Here is a 7,887-nt window from a genome sequence, read left to right on the forward strand (position 1 = left end):
GCAATAGACAGACTGACCAACTGATGATGGCCTCTTTTATACCCTTTTCCTACCTCACTTCCTGTCTCTATGGCTTCTGCTTCCTGTCACTGTGGGCTGGTTAATCCCTAAGAGGACCTCTAGGTCCCCTGTTAAATTAAAAAAGGAATAAATAATTCCTTTTTACACTAATTATGTTATGCTAGTCAAGTCACTTAATTTCAGTTTCCTTAACTGTGAAATGGGAGAAAAATAGAATCTATTTTGCAGGGTTGTTATGAGGATCAAATAAGATTATTTTGCCATTCACTTAGCACAATGCTTGGCATATAGTAGATGCTTAATAAATGTTTGTTTTCTTCCCTCCCTTCCCATTTTGACATTTTATGTTCCCTGATTCTAAGGCCCTTCTGAGCTCTGACATTTTATGTTCTAAGATTCTAAACTATTTTCCAACTCAGAAATTTTAAAAAATCTAATTTTTATTGATAGCCTTAAAAAAAACCCCATAAGTATTACTTCCAAATATCTCTCTCCTCTCCAACCTAACAAGTTATTCCTTATAACAAAGATTTTTTGTTAAAAGAGAAAAAAATCTCATTAATGTTGCCTGACATTGGGTCACCCAGGGGCAGCACAGGGGATAGAATTAGATCTGGATTCAGGAAGACCTGATTTCAAGTCTGATCTCAGACATTTACTATCTATGGGATCCTGGAATGACTTAAACCTTTGCCTGATTCAGTTTCCTCAGTAAAATGTGGATAATAGCACATGTCTCCTAAGAGTGTTTTGCAGATCAAATGAGATAATATTTGTGAAGCACTTAACACGTCCGGCACATAGTAGGCCCTTGATTGTTCCCTCATCTCCCTCCCCTGACATGACATGCAATATTTCATAACCCAGTTCTCCACCTCTGCAAAAAAAGAGGAGGGTAGTACAATTTCTCAACTCTCCTGAGGGCCAATTAAAATTTATACACGGTCTCCTTAAATATCAGATATTCTATGATCTCCTGTTGTTCTCACATTATTCTTATGAGAAAGCCAGGACAGGTATTTTTAGTTCTCTTGCATGAATAAGGAAACTTGAGGCCAGAGACATAAAATAACTTGCTGAAGGTCACACAGTGACTGTAGAAATGGTTTTAGGATTTGATATTAGAATTCCTGTTGACTCAGGGTCTTAGAAAACCAATAGTGGAAATGACATTAAAGAAGAGGAATTAAGAGCCTGCTTTGTACCCTAAGGACTCTGGGACTTTTCCATCTGAATTGCAGATGAGACCTTCCATAGGTTAATTAATTGATCTATTATTCACTCAATCTTTTTATTAAACATATGTACCAGGCACTACGTAAAACACTAGGGACACAAAAAGAAGCAAAGGAGCTTACAATCTAATGAAGGAGGCAACATGCAAACAAATATATACAAAGCAAACTATGTATAAGTTAAAAAGGAAATAATTAACTGGGGTGGGAACCAGAATTAGGGAAGGCTTCCTTTAGAAGGAGGTATTTTAATTGGAACTTTGGAGGAAGCTAGGGAAGTCAGGAGTCAGGGTAGAGGAGGAAAAGAGTTTTAGGTATGGGATTGTCTCCCCCTTCGGCACCTGAGCTCCTAGAAAGCAGAGGAATTGTTTTGATTTGCTATTTGTATCTCTGCACTTAGCACAGTGCTTTTCACATAGTAAATACTTAATGAATGTTTTATTGATTTATTAATTGAAGAAGCAACGTGCTGTCAATTTCAAGTCAAAGAATCTGGGCTTCAATCTTGGCTCTGATATTTACTAGTTGTATGACTTTGTCTAAGTATCTTCTCCTCTCTTGGGTTTCAGTTTCCTCATCTTTCAATTGAGGAAGTTGGAGGAGATAATCTCCAAGGTTTTCTAACACTAAATCGAACACTAACTAAAACACTCACACGAAACATTAAATCTAACACTAGACACTAACTTCATGATTCTTTCCATTCTCAGGTTCTATATATTGGTCCCTGCTACTGATTAAAGTGAGAGGAATGAAAGAGGTCATTGTGATCTAGTCAGGGCTTTGCTAATCTTTCCCCTTCCTTCTGAGGAGGAAGAAGTAGGGGAATATCTCCTGCCTCATATTTCTCCCAACTTGTATCTTAATATATAAAGAGTTTTTTTCTCCTCCTCACTTCCTACAGAAAACATAGCAGAAATTAATGGTCTACTTTAACAGAGGACAAAAAATTTCAACCCAGAAAATACAAGTGATTTTTTCCAAATTTGCACATCAAATAAGTGAAGGACTAGATTATAGAATCATAGAATCTCAGAGTTGGAACGGACCATTAAAGTTATTGAGGTTAACTCATAAATGAAGAGGAATCCCACTGATGATTTTCCCAATAAATGGTCATCTGGTCTCTTCCTCAGCACTTCCAATCTTTTCCCAGAGGCAATCCATTCTACTTTTGAGAGAGTGTTCATTATTTCATCCCTCCTACCCCACTACATCAGGCCCCAAATGTGTCTTTCTTTTAGTTTGTCTGTCTTTGACCCATTGTTCTTTGTTCTGCCTTCTGGTGCCAAGTGGAATAAATTTAGTTTCTTTTCCATAAGGCAGCCTTTAAAAAATCACATGGTGACCATAAACCCTTCCTGCTCCCCTCACTTCCTCCCACTCCATTTCTAGCCCTCTCTTCTCTAGGCTAGATGTTTCCTGTAGCTGTCGCTGGGATGAATGTGATGTTGCTTAGTCCATTCACTTGATTGAGAACCACTGTCTAGAGTATGGTAGAGATCTCCAACATAGGTCCTCTAACAGCAAAGGTTCTCTCCATTTTGCTGCCAAGTAAATGAAGCTTATCTTGAGCTTGTCTGATCCCTTTTCAGCACCTGCTTTCTGGTTTCCTCCCTGCCAGTCCAACCTCCCCAGATGTCCTTGTGTTCCAAATGTTTCCTTTCTCCTCCCCTGATACCTGCAGGGATAATCTAACAAACTAAATTTACCAAAAATGATGTGAATGACTGAAACCCATCTGTTTCCCAAGGGTATTTTTTATTTCTCCCATAGTATAGAGTGTGGTGTTGTTAAAAGAGACTGCATCTATTTTTCCAAGGACCAAAGTGGACAAATACAGAGAGGCCTGTCAACTGTAGGCTGGCCACTAGATAATGCATTCTTTGACTATGCATGGCCATCCATTTTATATAGATGCACACATGTCTGTTGTTCAGTCATCTCAGTTATATCTGACTGTGACCATAATTGGGATTATCTTGGCAAAGATACTGGAGTGGTTTGCCATTTCTTTCTTCAGCTCATTTGACAGACGAGGAAACCGGGGCAAATGGGGTTAAGTGGTTTGGCAAGGGTCACATAGCTAATATGTGTCTGAGCCCAGATTTGAATTCAGGAAGATGAGTCTTCCTTACTTCAGACCTGGCACTCTATCCACTACATCACCTAGCTCCCCTACCAGTATAGCTATATGAATGTGTAACCGCGAAAATGTGGTTTTGCCAAGACTGTGAATTGCCAAAACTGTAAAGGTTTCGGCCAAACTGTAAAGATAATTTTTAGTGTCTTGATTTATATTAAAAATAAGTGGTCACCATGGGAAAATTCCCAAATATGAAAATATCCAAGTAAGCTGGGTTTTATGAAGATTTTAATTAATGCAAATGAAGGAATTAAGGGGAGAGAGAGAGAGAGAGAGAGAGAGAGAGAGAGAGAGAGAGAGAGAGAGAGAGAGAGAGAGAGAGAGAGAGAGAGAGAGAAAAGAAAATAGTAGAAAGGGCCTAGGCCTGAGCCTTAAGGGAGAGAGAGTCAGTCTTTATCACTCACCACAAGATTGTCCCAAGCAAGCTCCAGTCCCTTACTGAAATCCTCAACTCCTGAACTGAGTTCAGAGACCCTCCTCTGAACTCCTGAAATCCTGAACTGAGTTCAGAGAGCTCCCTTTAAAGAGAATTTTCTCTTATGTCACCTCCCCTAAATTTTCACATCTACCAATCATAGTAGATGATTTTTCCCAGGACTGCCCATTCTTAGTTCTCATCACTCTTTAGTTCTCACCTTCTCTGGGTATATTATATCTTCTGAGTATTTCAAATCTCTTTTGCTAAGCTTGCCTTTTGTAAGTTGCTTGACCTTTTAGTGATTAATTTAACCTTTATAGGTACTTAGTACCCTTTTGTATTAGATCTAAAAATAGACCTAGCTTAAGGTTCTAGCTTTACTATGAGTTAGGGACTTTTCATTATTCCATCAGGAGTTTACAACTTTATCTTCCCCTAAGGCACTGTCTGAGCAGGGTGGAGTAAATTTAAAAGTTCTCAATACATTCCTGACCAAGTACCTCCATTGTTACAATAGGGGAATAGCTTAACCAAATCTTCTAAAGTATAGTCTGAGCAATTTTAAGATTCACAAATGTCAAATAGGTTAAATGGTCACTCCCCCAAAGTGGTCATTAAGGCCTTTGTATCCATTCAGTAGAATGTAGCACAATGGAATGATAATATTTTCACCATCCACCTTATAGAGCTGTTGTAGGAATTAAATGATATATCTTAAAGTGTTTCATAGTTATAAAGTACCTTATAAAGTTTAAGTTATAAGGTTTATTATGGAAAGACAATCTTGTGTAATGGTTAGAGAGCTGACTCTGAAGCCAGAAAGACTTAGATTTAAGTCCCACCTCTTGTGCATAATGATGTGATATATATACATATGTATATATATATATATGTATATTAATATCAAACATCACTCTCTCTATATTCAGATTTGGCTTTCCACTTACTGATAGTTGTTCTAACCCTTGGTCTGAATTTTCCCTTTGTTGTTCTTTCCCATGATCCCCCCTCCCCCATATTTCTCCTCATCTATCAGATAACAAGACCAGAGTAGATACCACACTGTTGAAAAAAAACTACTGTAATGGTCCCAGGGGGCAGTAAGTAGCAATACTTTTTCTTCAGTCTTTCAAGTCTTCATTCTGGGTAACACACACAAATGTTAGATTTGTTTTTCAACAAAATTAGTAACTACCATATTGTAGGCTCATATTGAACCTGTGGTTCATTCTGATGTGATTGCCCTTTTTTGACCTACTTGTGCATGGCCAGCTCTCCTTCCCCAGCTTAGGCACTGGAACAGGATTGAGGAGAGTTAGAATCAAATCTTGGTTCCAATGTGTGATCTTAGATGAAGTCACTTCATCTCTCTGTTGCAAAAATCTTCTCTGTAAAGTGAAGGGTTTAGATTAAGTCATGTCTCAAGTCCTTTTTTTTTTTTTAACATTTTATAGTCCTAAATAATTTCCCTTCTCCAGACTTGTTTTTCATCTACAAAATCATTGAATTGGACTAGACATTCTCTAGAGTCCTTTGGCTCTGACATTTTATGCTCTATGATGTTCTCAACCCTTTCAGATTTTAAATAATTTAACAAAAATTTATTTATTGTCTTCTTTGTTGAACAACCTGCTCTGGGAATTGGGAGTTGAAAAATAAAAGACAGTACAGTTTCCAGTTTCTAGGAGATCATAAAACAATGGAGGTGAGTGGGTATAGCATATATGACAATAATCATAGTGTATAAATGGATATTTTGAACCCTAGACTTCAGTCCCCAGAAGTTCTTGGTATTTCCCAGAATTCCCTATAATCTCTTCTAAGTCTCCACATTGGTGAGATCACAATTGGTATTTAACTGGCAGTAACGCCTCCGATGCCCTTTTTCCTTTGCAAATGATGCAGCAAGTATAGTGGTAAGCTAAATGCGGGGGTTTTAAATGGGCTAATCAGCCATGGGCACATGGTTTTTATTTTGTATCTTCTTTATTCCTTGATTTCTAATAATCCTTAATAAACCTCATAAATATAATATTTTTATGATTAGAGATATAATTTAATTTTTACAATAGTCCAACAGAGAGCAACAGGGGGATGGACTATTGGTGGTCAGAGGAGAGATTCAACTAAAGTGCTCTGGTAATATTGGACTAAGAGGGAATCACTTTTACCTAATGGGTCAGGGTGGACTTCAGAGTAACACAAACTTGACCTTGAAGGAAGATCAGGAATTTGTTCTAGCCTAACATTTATGCATGTTAAGATTTGCAAAATGCTCTCTCTATATATATACATATATACTATGTTATTTAATTTGAACATTACAACAACTTTGGGAGGTAGGAGCTATTATCATCCCATTTTGTTCAAAGCCTTTCATTACCAACCTTTCTCTTTTTTCCCCAACCTAGAACTTTCTAGTCTTATTACCACCTTAATTCCCACTATATACTCTTAAAAAAAAAAAAAAAACAACTCTTATCTTTCATCTTAGAATCAATACTGGTTTTGGTTCCAAGGCAGAAGAATGGTAAGGGCTAAGCAATGGGGGTTAAGTGACTTGCCCAGGGTCACACAGCTAGGAAGTGTCTGAGGCCAGGGTTGAACCCAGGACATCCTGTCTCTAGGCTTGGCTCTCAATCCACTGAGATTAACTCCCCCAATCCTACCACATACTCTTTTGCCTCCTTGCTGTTCATTGAACAAGACTCTCCATCTCTGGATTCAGAAAATTTCCTCTGGCTGACCCCATGCTGGAATGCTCTCCCTCTTCATCACCCCCTTCTGGCTTCCTTGGTTACCTTCAAGTCTCAGCTAAAATCTCACCTGCTACAAGATCATCTTTTCTGATCCATTTTCCCTTTGTTGATTTCTGATTTATCTGGAACATGGCTTGTTTGTAAACTGTTGTTTCCATAGTCTTATTTCTTAGACTCAGAAGTCATTAAGAGCAAGGACTATTTTGCCTTTCTTTTTATCCCTGCCACTTAGCACAATGCCTGGCACATGGTAAAGGCTTAACAAATGCAAACTGGCTCACTGAGATGAGGAAACTAAGGCTGAGAAGTGAAGTGTCTGAGGTAAAGTTTGAACTCAGAACTTCTTGACTCTAAGTCTGCCTCTCTTACAATATAAGACATAGAATATGCAGGTAAGCAGGTAAACCTGATTGGGACTCACAGTTTCTCCACTGTATCTGAAATATTTTCCCATTTTTTGCTGAGATTCCCACGCTCCCTGAAGAAGCTCTCAATTCTAGCCAAAACATGGTATCTTGCCAGAACCAAGACAATGCTGCTCCTTGGGATATATCATTTGCTGGGTGTCTTGAGATCTCCCCAGGGACATTACATTGGACAGTGGTGGTGGCTAGACCCCTTCTTGTATGGATACCAGCCGACCCTGTTTGTGGGGGCCACTGTGTAAGACAGAAGCAAATTTTGTTCTAGCAGGAGAAAAATGCAAGACTCCTGAGACTTAAATATAATGTTTGTGTCTGTGCATGTGGTGGATTTCTGTGTGTGAGCGTGTGCGGTTAAAGTTGTTGAAGAACATTTATATGACATCCAGGCTTGATAATTTCTCGGAATGTTAACAACACTGTAGCATCTTTTAAAACTTGGCCCTTTAAAAGTTCCAGCCCCACCCTTCCAAGTGTTTTATGGATCCATCTGAGCTATGTTTTCCTCCCTTAACTTGTTTCTATAAAACAACAACAACAACAACAACAAAATAACAAAAAATAACAAAAACATGTGGAAATCAGTTAGCCAGGAGGATCCAACCTATCTATCTTCTTGGCAGTGAGCTCAGCCCCTTTCCCCCACTAATTTGATCTTCTCCTTTCTAATCTCAACCCTATTCCCTTTCTGGTCCAGCACCCACCCCTCTGTAAGCCCCCAAACTGTGTAGGGTATGAGCCTCAGCAGGACAGGAGAGGATTCTCATACACAGTTTGCTCTTCTCCCTTGGCTCTGGGCCCTGGGTCCTGGCACAGCTCAATCTCCACAGCTTTGGCTGCCTCTAAATGCACTTTGCTACCACAACCCTTGATATAGAACCAGTCA

The sequence above is a fragment of the Monodelphis domestica genome, chromosome 1 (assembly GCF_027887165.1).
Source record: "Monodelphis domestica isolate mMonDom1 chromosome 1, mMonDom1.pri, whole genome shotgun sequence".
NCBI classification, from domain to species: domain Eukaryota; kingdom Metazoa; phylum Chordata; class Mammalia; order Didelphimorphia; family Didelphidae; genus Monodelphis; species Monodelphis domestica.